Here is a 12,621-nt window from a genome sequence, read left to right on the forward strand (position 1 = left end):
ATAATGCTAATGACCACTGATTCTTAGCAAATATAGATAGAGGTTCTCATTAAAACAACTTCCTTATTTTATTTTGTTTCCCTGTTAGTTCTTAGAGAAAATTAGTAATCACAGTAGCTGGTATTTAAATGACGTGAAGGTAAAAACTTGTGTTTAGAGAAATTGGACAATGAATCATAAAATTTACGCTAATCAATCTCGATTAAAATGAATTTTCCTTTTTGGTGTTCAAAGCTGTCTTTTTTAGCCCTAATTACCAATGACGCTCAACATCATGAGTAAGTTGCACGCAACATTCTTGTTATTTCCATGCTATACTTACGTAGCACTTTAAATCATAACTGCGCGTCTTATGCCCGTTTTCACCATCAATCCCTAATTTTTAAGTGACCCCTATGGTCACATACACGAATTTGTTTTCATAGGGGTCGCCTTACCATTTCGAACACAGACCTCAGTAATGTCATCGGAAAAATTTCCAGTGCGTAAAGACATCAAGGCCAGTGCTGTGCCGAAGTCATGACCTCAACCAATCGCGGCCTTGCCCTCGCGCGGTCACCCACCGGTCACTAGCAGACACACATTCGTGTTGGCATCATTTGAGCCCTTTATTGCATTACGATTGTCTTTACTATACGTTTCTTGACCATCACTGGGTGGGTTTTTATTGGCGGTCGACTGTAGATCCTGGCTACACAGGAGTTGCAGCAGTGGGAACGAGAGGTGGGAATAATCCCGTAAACGTTGCTTCAAACTGTACAATATTTGTCCGATACGCTTTATCACAATCATCAGTACTTTCGTCGTCTCAGCCAAATGACGTCCACTGCTGGACAAAGGCCTCCCCCAAGGTTTTCCACAATGAACGGTCATCAGTACTTTATCAATGTTAAATTGACTATTATAGTGTTAGTGATTTTTAGAGTACCTACTGAAATTATTAATTATGGTGTAGAGATAGGTTGTGCAGACATGAACTTTATACAGAAATAATTGGCAAAATAAATATTTTAGAAGCACGAAGGTCGTCGGGGAAGAAAAGTAGAATGGGGAAGGATATCTATAATATAAAAATGAATCGCAAAATGTGTTGGTAAGCGCATAACTCAACAACGCCTGGACCAATTTGGCCAAATCTTTTTTTAAAATGTTCGTTGAAGTTCAAGGATGGTTTTTACGGCGAGAAAAATTAGAATTATTGCTGGAAAAACCCTAAAAATAGCCCTTTTCTTTTTCCCATACAAATGATTTGTAACTAAAACGTAGTCAATTTGAGCTTTATTGCTATGGTATAAAGTTCATATTAAATTACAAGCACTCACTGTTGTCTAAGCAATGTAGGTGTGTTCCTAACGTCAAAGATCATATTATCTATCAAAACAATGTGCGTGTGTGCGTTGGAGCACAGAATACATATATACATAGTTGGAGGAGTTTAATGTCGCGTTCCGAAACTCGCGTTTCTTTTGTATTAGTTTCTTTATCTATACTTATAATAAATCTGTAGAGAAGTCAATTCTGTACATGAAATATATTTTCAAAATAACTATCAGGGGGTGATTAGTGATCGATACTGATGCCAAAAATGCAATCAGTAAAATTTTTGTGTCTGTCTGTCCGTCTGTATGTTCCTTATAGAAACAAAAACTACTCGACGGATTTTAACGAAACTTGGTACAATTATTCTTCTTACTCCTGGGCAGGTTATAGTATACTTAGGAATTCCCACGGGAACAGGAATTAGCGGGAAAATCCTTTTGTATGAAAAATCTAAACCGCTTAAGTTAGACGCTTGAAATTTGGCATGTAGGTACCTTAGTAAACTTAAAGCTTAGTTACAACAAGGAATTCCCGAAATTCCCACGGGAACGGAAATAAGCGGGAAAATCCTTTTGTATGAAAAATCAAAACCGCTTAAGTTAGAAGCTTGAAATTTGGCATGCTATTACCTTAGTAAACTTAAAGCTTAGTTACAACAGGATATTGCAAAATTCCCACGGGAACGGGAGTTAGCGGGAAAAACATTTGTATGAAAAATCTTAACCGCGTAAGATAGATGAAGAGGGTAAAACGGGATCCACGCGTACGAAGTCGCGGGCGGCCGCTAGTTGGTAAATAAAAATATTAAGACCTTGTAAGACTACAAACCTCTTATTAGAAGATGGAGAGGTATTTCTACTGTCTTGATCATTCTTGATTGACAGTTTTAAACGTCTCAAATTGGTATCCATCAATGCTTAATGTTAAATGCTGGACGTTGAACTTTTGCTGCCATACATCGATGGGAAGCGTCCGTCGGATCGTTAGCACTTTAGCGATTTATAGAATAAAGTTGGCAGGCACGCGATGCTTGAAATGTCGAGACTTATCCCGCTTGGAACGCAATGTTTTCATACTTAAAGGGATTAACGGCAGTTGAGTGATTATAAACAAACTTTTCGATATCAGATGCACGAGTAAGATATGAAAAAAATGGGAATGCACTTTTTTCTTTGACGAGACCAGTACTTACAAATAGCGAAAGGGATTAGGGACCAATACAAGATTCAGTCAACCTTTCTAAGCGTGATGAATGTGGTAAAATCATGACACTAACATTTGTGCTGGAATTCGAACCCAAAACTACTCTAGCATTATTATACTTACGATAGACAAATCACAAGGTAAGGCAGCCGATAAATGTGTCATGTTTTTTGAAATGAGTGTAATTTTATATGACTGCCATTTTTTCCCCTTTTTACTATTGCAATTTGCTCTTCCAATTAATTAATTAAACGTGCTCGAAATTAAAACCACAGGCAACAGTAACCAAACACTAAAAGCTTGTTAATTGCACTGCTACACATAGGAAATGCCGCGCATACCTAAAGTCTGGCACTGCGCCGACCAACTCACAATGTCACTGGGTTTTTCAACAACAGAACAAACCTGTTCTGGAACTTTTAAGAAGGGCAGGCAACCTTCGAGGGAGACCGGTGCTATAATTTGGCAAGTTTACATCGGTTATTGAATGCATTTAATAATATTTTTTTGAATACGAACCTAAAATCTTTCAAGAAGAGAGCGAACTGGCCGGCAACCTCTGGGACTGTGGTTGACTATGGATGGCAGTAGTCACTTAACATAGATGATCTATCTAGTTTGCCTTCTATCCCATAAAAAAGAATACTCCTGAAAACATTGCAGGATTCGCTAGAATGTCCAAGGAGAATATTCCTGGATTCTACAATTGAAGTGTAGTTACTTGGTCAAATGAGATGTCTAAACTTTGACACAATGTTAATTGACAAATAACCTGCTCAATTCAAACTGTAACTGTAAATAAATAAAGTTCTTCTCTAGACCTTATCATGTGAATCTTCCCACAACACTCAAGGATATCCACATTTTGAGGGAAACTTTACGAGCTTGTTTGCTCGAGTAAATCTAGACACTACTTAAAAGTCAAAGTCAGCCCATTTGAATTCGCCTCGGTGTCCATAATCTGTTACTGAGAAAAACAAGAATGTAAACGAATCTCGTGGAAGTTTGGAAGAAAAGAATACAGATCTGCGATATGTAGATTTTCAAGGCGAGAGTGAATAGGCACTTACAGGGCAGATATGTACCATCCTGCATCTCACTTAACATCAGGTGCGATAGCGGTCAAATACCTGCCTTGTTCTGCATAAAAAAGATACTTTTTAGTGGTCTATTGATTGAAGAGTTGGACTCTTTCGATCCGGGGGTCTTCTAGGGTTCTATCCCTGAGGAAGGACATAAATGTAAATTGAAATAAGATTTCGTTAATCTGTCATGTTGTTAGGGACATTGTAAACTTTAATGAACCCGATATTTTTTTAAATAATATTGCGTGATTCGGAGAGCACGTAAAATTGTATTAAGCCAAGTCAGAAATCCATGGCTTATTAAGTTCGACGTTAGTTTCCACTTCAGTTGTTAGTTTTAATAGTAAACCATATTGACGTGACATTATGGAAATTAATATGTTTGTTTATCCGCCATCTTGTCGCCATAGCATGAGTACAAATTCTTCTTAGACTAAGAAGTATTAGAATAATAACCTAGTTTTTGTGATAGTTAATAAAAGGCATAGTAGATGACTATGACACGTCATGCTACTTTTTAAATCCTAGTCGAGTTCCATAACAAAGATAAGTAAACCAGTCATAACAAAGTCATACATTTGAAGGTGAATATGAGTATTTTTCAAAACAAGGAGTGTTAGTCAATTTCGTTCGACACAAAGAAAGATCCAAGGTAAGAAGCATCAATGCCGGTCCATTTATGGGCATCCGATTGTGCAATCTCTACCGGAAGAATCACTTACCCTACCGTCAAGGATGTTACTCATAACTGAATCATTAGGACAAGTGCAGTTCCTACTTCGTGTCAGAAATCACGTTCTGACGCTACCAATCAGAATCTGCACATCCTTAATCGGTTTCAGGAAACTTATCGAGAGTTTCGGAATATTCGATGACGATTCGCGCACGTGTTCTGATAACGGGAGATGATGCGCCATAAATGGCAGTGTGAGCATGAGCATTTTTATCAGAAGTCACTGACGTTTATTTAAAAGCAATCACAACAATTATATTATGTAGCCCTGAACAAAAGATTGTGCTAGATTCATATCAATATGAAATCATTATCGTTGAATGTCTTTTCCCTTTAAAAATCGACAGCTTTTGGTAATTTTGTAATTTGTTAACGCAAAAAGGAGATAACAGAATATCTCAATTGAAGATCTCTATCAAAACTATCAGTAAAAGACAAGATAACATGAATGCCCCATGAAATCCACAACGAAATATGTAATTACATAGAATCGAAGATTGATCAGGGATTAGTTCACTTAAAAAGGAACCTCTAACCTGGAATTCCACAGATGTTTTAGGTCAGAAATAAACCAACGTCACCTATCGCGAGTTATTTTAGTCCGCGATAACTGCCCCACATTTGGCGCTTAATAGTTCGTTCCATATTTAACCGCGATTAATAGCAGCCTAGAATAAATGGGAAATCAATAGTGTTAATTAATTCACACGCCACTGCATGAATCTTGGGATATTCACACCAATCATTTCCAAAACGAGCAAGTAGCTTTGTCCGGTATTGTCCAGCCTTTTACAATTAAAGATATAGAGCAACACTGACATCTTTTGTAGTTGTTATAGAGGCTAAATTGCAACAAAAATTAATAGCCTGATCTGCTGTCGTCTGTACAATAGGGTCACTAGACTTAGCGTAAATCTTTAGTTTGTCTTGCTTGGGTCATTAAAGTCATAGACCATCTTCTCATTAATACATTCCACGTTTTTCCACCAAACATTCTCACATCGTTACTACCTGGACGTGCTAATTTAATTAGAATCGTGATTAACACATTAACAACTAAAGATGTGTGAACTAATTGTTATCAGAAGGAACTAGGCGCAAGGATTATGAAGATAGCATGTGACGTAGTTTTTGTATCTTATCAAATATTATATGTACGCTCATTGTGGCGATCGAGGGCACAGCGTCTGTGTGTGATAAGTTGTTTGTTATTGTTTTAATGTTTGCACTGAGGAATCATTCGAATGACATAATTAAAGAAAATGAAATTTAAAGCTCAAGAAGGAAATAATGGATGATATAGAAGAAACTAAGTAATAAATACCCAACGACACATTTATTAAATGAAACTCTTGATCCGATTGTCAAACCATTCCATCAGTTGACATGCAAGCCAAGAGCTTCCCTGTTGTAATAATTAAAAATAATCTGGGACACATAACTGGTAAAAAATAGTCTCACCTCATTGACCGAGAAGAAACGTATAAATCGGTGCTTTGGACGGCACGTTAAACCCTCGGTCCGATTGAAGCATTTCTGGTAGATTTCTGTCAATCAGTTTTGTCAGCACAATCGACAAAGATGGAAAGATCAAGGAGTCCACGTTTTTCATTACATAATAAATAGAGTAAGGCAGTGAGTGCTATCGTCTGATATGTAAAAAAGATCAACAAAACGAATCCAAAACTAGATTGGCTAAACGGCATCAAAACAGACGGCGAAACAGTTCCAAATAAAAATCACTCGGCAACGTAGACCCATGAATATGTATGGGCAACGGAAAAATGTAAATTCCGCCAGACTAACCCATCGATCCGTGCCGACTGTTGAAATATTACAGAAGTTCAACTGAGCAAGGAAGTGGCGAAATTTGAAGGGTTAGAATTAGAATAACTTATTAGGCGAACAAGTTAAAGGGGCAAAAAAAAGAATCTAGAGTTAAATAGCTGTAAATTTCCGATTTTCTGGAAGATATTCCGAGATAAGTTAGGGGTCAGGATTAGCTTTGGGACATCTCGTTACCACTAATTCAAGTGTAGCCAGGACAAATCCAACTAGTTAAGGATTCCTCAGAAAGTTGGCTTAAAGTTATTTGTTTTTCTTGTATCTAATACTGCTGTGTTAAATGTGGAGCGTCTTATCGTCAACATTATGACTGGTTGTGGTCTTAAAATAGTCTGTAACGAATATGTATACTCAGATAAAGGACAATACATAGATATGTAGGTGGTTACATCGTGGTTTACTTTATAAATCACAATGATCATTATTCATTAGTCACAAACGGAAAAACGCATATTTTTTTGAGAATAAGATTAGAAGTTCCTTCCAGAACAAATTAATATTTCATGATGTTTAAGTACACTATTAAAACGCAAATTAGGCAACGCTTCAGATGTAGTAATTGAAATTTGAGGGTCAACGGCCTCTATTACGGCTATTGTGTGTTTTGTTAGAGAAACTCAGTTTTTTAAATTAATTTCCACATCAATACGTTCAGTGTACACGTGTACTCGGTGTACTGCTGACTCAGGATCGTAACAAGGTCACGTTCAAGTTACGCAACTATACTTGATAAGTAAGCGTAGGGCTTAGAAAATAAGAACCTCAATATACTAGTAAAATTACATACTATTGAAGGGCTTGTAAAAATAAACTATTTTAGACGAAAACTAAAACTTACAAGTTGGTCGAATTCTTAATTAATTAATTTAAAGGAATTCAAATTAAGAACTGCTCAATATTAGGTTAAATTAAAGCCTGTATGTCCCACCATTTTTACCCTACCAAGAAATTGCATCTATGCGAATACTGGTTAAACTTGAAAGCAACAATGTAAATATCTGAGAGCCTGGTGAAATCTACATTGCCCAGTTTCTTAGTCTGAAATTAAAGTTGTTCGAACCTCTAGTACTACAATACAATAGGTCAACACACAATCGAGGAAAGTACCAAGTGCCTGTGGTTAACAGAAGGTGCAAATAATAGAGGTCTCAGGTCGGCGGCCACTTCATTCCGCGTTTCAGGTCAGACCTTAACAATAAGGCTGGGTTGCACCATCTACTTTGACTTTAACAAACGTCAAATATCTGTCAAAGTCCATACAAAAAACACCGGTTAACGTTATAGTAACGGTTGAAGTTAGATGGTGCAACTCAGACTAAGGGATTTTATTGTGCTCGGCTTTCTCGAAACGTGGATAAAATTGCATTGCCTCTTCAGATTGCAGACTGTTGAAAACGATATGAATTTTTCTGGCAAAGAAGAGAAAATATGCCGTGGAAAGAGGTGAAACTTTGGAATATTTTCCTCAAATGCTAAACCAGGATGTGGCTTTGAAGCGGTATTTAGTTGAGCTCAGACAGCTGTGTACAGACGGCAGCACATCAACATATACATTTTTGTTGCAAAATCATCCCTATTACAAGTAGATAAGAGCCCACAGTGTTTAGTTTGACGTGCCGTCGTCTGTACATAGCCCATTGTAGGTAGGTTAGGTAGTAAGCTGACTATATCAGATCGTAGGTAGCACTCTTCCTGCTCAGATTCCTCGCTTTTCAGGGCATACATAGTAACGTGGGCGTCCCAAATATAGCTTGCTCTACCACCATTTCGGGACAACTTATGGGCCGGTACTGAGAAGAAGTGGCGGAAGAAACTCACCAGATTTTTCCACTTAGCAAAGTGAGGCTTGAAAAATGCAGTGATCGGTGTCATTTTTCTATAGCTAGGTCAGTTGGTGAATAAGCAGCCTGAACATCAAATTCTAGGACAAGTCATTTCAAAGAATAACGTTTTTATCTGCAAAAAATCTAGATTAGGATACGTGCATGACTGTCTACGCCTACATGGAATGTACTGTCCGATTTACTTATCAAGAGTTACGGTGATAAGGCTAGATTTCTATAAGATCTAGATTCTAGACCGTGTTAAAACCCACGTGATCTAGTCCGATTTGTGCAATGGGTTTGGATTTATTAGCGACCGGATTTCGAAAATCGATTTCGAGGTATGAAATTATTGTATTTATTCTAGTTTAGTGGACACTAATCCTATAATTCCATTTTGCACTATTAAATATGACTAAAGTAGTATCTAAAGGCATATTTATTTATGAATGAATTTGACTAATTTGATACAATTTAATAATTTGATTTAATTTAACTTATCTGATATGAATTACTATTGCTAAACTGTTGCTTTTAATCTAACCGAAGTCACTGTTTTATAGTGGTTATAATAATTTGCCAGATGCAAACAAAGAACAAGTCACACAAGGACAGGGAAGAGAGAAAACACTTTTTGTTTTCTAGAAATGTAATAAAACCAAGGACTTATACTATTTCTAATAATCGTATAAGCCACAAAAATCAATGTGTATCAGTACAGTAACATCCTTAAATATTTACCTATAATCACGGGTAATAATTCACATACGGGCAAGTTTAAAATAAAATCATAATCAACTATAGTAAATCCCAGATGCAAAGTCAAAGTCAAAGTCAAAATTTCTTTATTTGTTTAGACTAATAAATAGTTCTTACAAATCGTCATTTTGCTCTTAAGGAGCCTCTACATGTCTCATAATCTTTTTACCCTACCAGCGCTTCGAGACCAACATTTGGCAAGTGCTGAGAAGAAGCGCCGCAACAAACTCAGTCACCACTGTCTGCCGGTTAATATAAATAAATAGAAATAGCAGTAGTAGGTACATTCGATTCAGGAGCAGTTCACTGAATTTACCATGCATTCTTGTATAGTGTATAATGGGTATACAAAATTGCGTGGTATATTAAACAAGGTAGTGACGTGCTAATATCTAGACTTACAGATTACATACTTAAATACTAGTAGAAATGACTCGCATACATAAATTGGAATAACTTGGATTGACCAGTCCCCGAAAGCAGCGCCTGTTCACAGACATGACGAGTGAACCAGCCATCGCTTCACTCGACCATATTAGAGGGAATGTAACGACCCGCCTCACTACGCCACCACCCCAGAGACATTTTAGTGAGAATGACAATACCAAGTTATCTCTTAGAAAAAAAAAAAAACAATGATAAAGCTAAGTAACAGTCCAGATTGAGAAGCATGACACTATAACATTTTAGAAAATTAGATTAGTTTATACATTACTTTTCATAGCACTATTTTAATTCTTTTTAGTGCGAGCATGAGAGGACCATAATCCTACTCCCAGGATGACTTATCATTAAGAAAATCTCGAGTTGTATAATAGGCTTTTTTAAGCATGTGATCTTTAACTATACCTTTAAATTTATTGTACGGTAGCTCTTTATATTTATCAGGGACTTTGTTATAAAAATGGATACCTTGTCCCATAAAGGTGGCAAACACTTTATTAAGTCTAAAAGCGGGTATAGCCAATTTATTTTTATTTCTAGTATTGATTTGGTGAATATCACTTTTCTTTTTGAATTCATTAATATTTTGTTGAATAAATAGAATACAGTTTAAGATGTATTGTGAAGCGGCCGTGAGAATGCCAATTTCTTTAAACAATTCTCTAAGGGACGCTCTTGCTTTCATTTTATACAAGTATCTTATGGCACGTTTTTGCAAAATAAATATTGTTTCAAAATCTGCAGCTTTGCCCCATAGCATGATTCCATATGACATTAGGCTATGAAAGTAGCTAAAGTAGACTAAGCGAGCTGTTGAAACATCGGTTAATGACCGTATTCTTTTTATTGCAAAAGCCGCTGAGCTGAGCTTTCCCGCCAGAGTTTCTATATGGGGGCCCCACTGGAGTTTTGAATCCAGGGTAATTCCCAGAAATACAGTAGATTCTACCAGATCGATTGCATTATTATTAAGTTCTATTTGGGTACTAACTGTTTTTACGTTAGGCAAAGAGAATTTTATACATTTTGTTTTCTTTGCATTCAGTTGTAGATTATTTGTAGTGAACCAACTTAAAACTCTTGTTAGTGCATTATTTACATCGTCAAAGTTATTTTTACTTCTATCAATATTAAAAATCAAAGATGTGTCATCAGCAAATAACACGATTTCGCAAGAGTCTTTAACAAAATATGGTAGATCATTAATGTATATAAGAAACAAGAATGGACCCAGAATGGACCCCTGCGGAACTCCCATTGTCACAGGTGACCCAGAAGACAAAACACCATTTATGTCGACTTTTTGAACTCTAAAGTTTAAATAGGATTGTATTAAATCCAAAGCCGAGTCCTTTACCCCATAATAGTGCAGTTTGCGAATTAGCGTTTGATGTTCTACGCAGTCAAAAGCTTTTGAGAGATCACAGAAGACCCCTAGTGCATTTTGAGAATTCTCCCAAGCCTCGAAGATATGCTTAAGTAGTGCAACCCCGGCATCGGTGGTGGAACGACCCTTGGTAAAACCATATTGTTCACTATGAAATAGTTTATTAGAGCCAAAGTGAATCATAAGTTGCTCCTGTATGATTTTTTCAAAAATCTTGCTCAAAGCGGGCAAGATAGAAATGGGTCTATAATTGCCAGGGTCGGTTTTGCTACCAGACTTAAATAATGGCATTAGTCTACTGTGTTTCATGAGGTCGGGGAAGATTCCCTTATCTATGCAATTATTGTATATTATCGCTAACTGTGGGGAAATTATATCAATAATGTGTTTGACTATCTTGACAGAGATGCCCCAGATATCAGTTGTACTCTTTACATTTAAAAGATTAAAAGTTTTAGTGATATCTAATGGAGTAATATGTTTAAAAGAGAAGTGCGAGTCACAGGGTGTCACGTGGGTTTTCAATATTTCTTCAGCCTCGGAGGGAGATGACTTTAAGTTGGCAGTTGTTGCTGAAGCTATATTAACAAAAAATTTGTTAAAAGCTTCTGCTACATCTTTATCTGCAGATATCAAATTATCGTGAACTTTGAGAGAAAAGTCATTATCTCTTGGTTTTAGTTTACCAGTCTCTCGGTTGATAACATTCCAAGTTTCTTTTATTTTATTACTGGCGTTCCCTATCTTGTCCCGAATATAAAAAGACTTAGCCATGCAGCATCCGGCTTGCGCAACGATCATCCGCGCTGCGCCCGCGCACATAGAAAGTGGGCGTGCGCTAGATTATTTGCACAACTCTTTTATGTTTCAGCTCTGCCAGTTAACCAGGGTTCGCGTAGTACTGATAAAGTAAAATCACTTAAATATAATTTGTAATTGTAAATGTTAACAATTTTTTTAAAGAAATAATTGACAAAAATATTTTTTTAGTTAATTATGTCTTACTAAATCTATTTGCCTTTAAGGCCCGATTCGACCAAACTTTTATCCGAGAATACCCTCCTGGTATGACTGGCAAATTGACAGTTTCAGTATTATGGGATATGGGAAATAATTATGTCAAATGACAAGTTTATTCTGAGATTAATTTTTATTCTTGTTTGGTCGAATCCACCATAAGTTAAATGGAATCTATTTGCATTTTGCTAGGTCTAATTTATTTTAATAGCCTTGCTAATTAGCACAAGCAAATCCATTCATAAAATCTGTTATTAAACTGTTATAACTACAACACTGTTTTATTTACCATCGGATATTAAATGAACATTTATTTTGAAGTTTGTATGGTGATCCATTCACTCTCATTTTTCAGATATGAAAATTTATTTTATGCTTTTGGTGAAAAATAGGTATTTCGGTTTCAGGAAGGTAATAGAGTTCGACACAGACAAACGACATTATTATGGTGAAATAGATACAGAACGTGTGCCGAACTGTATGTAGGTAATAAATAGCACCTTTTGCTGAACGACTCGTTTCTTGCTATGAAAAATGGCTATATTTTATCGAATACCCGTAGATATTGTAGATAATAAGGGTGTGTATCGATTTAACAAGAAGTTTATGTGTTAGATTGATTAAAAAGACACTTCGAAACAAAAACTTGGTTGCTATCTATCAATTCATCTTACTTAACTTTGACAGACGTCAAAAATCTGTCAAACTCCATACAAAAAGCACCTGTTATTGTTACGGTTAAAATTAGGTGGTGCAACTCAGCCTTAGTCACTTTTGCAAATAGAGAAACCATTTTACAAACGTTCTTAATAAACAAGCAAGTACTGTAGCCTATAAGGTTATAATTATTAGCAGAGAGAATAGTATGTATTGATGTTACCCACACTGATAATACCAAACTCGGCACCTAAAAGCCTTCAAACATGTCACGTCGGGCACAAAAGAGTAGTCAATTCACCATTCCTAAGCGACTTCCTAAGAATACAATAGTTCTAGCAACCTCGT

The 12,621-nt window shown here is 36.4% G+C and overlaps 1 protein-coding gene and 1 long non-coding RNA gene across 2 annotated transcripts in view; one reads left to right on the forward strand and one right to left on the reverse strand.

The window, feature by feature from the left end:
- Positions 1–8,962, forward strand: part of LOC135084187 (uncharacterized) — a 151,826-nt gene extending 142,864 nt beyond the window's left edge. The window contains exon 7 of the long non-coding RNA XR_010259780.1: positions 8,946–8,962. This is a non-coding gene — a long non-coding RNA (uncharacterized LOC135084187). The remainder of the gene's footprint in view (positions 1–8,945) is intronic.
- The window catches only part of LOC135084178 (dual specificity tyrosine-phosphorylation-regulated kinase 2), a 208,166-nt gene that overhangs the window by 130,413 nt on the left and 65,132 nt on the right, over positions 1–12,621 (reverse strand). The window lies entirely within an intron of this gene.

The sequence above is a fragment of the Ostrinia nubilalis genome, chromosome 25 (assembly GCF_963855985.1).
Source record: "Ostrinia nubilalis chromosome 25, ilOstNubi1.1, whole genome shotgun sequence".
NCBI classification, from domain to species: Eukaryota; Metazoa; Arthropoda; class Insecta; order Lepidoptera; family Crambidae; genus Ostrinia; species Ostrinia nubilalis.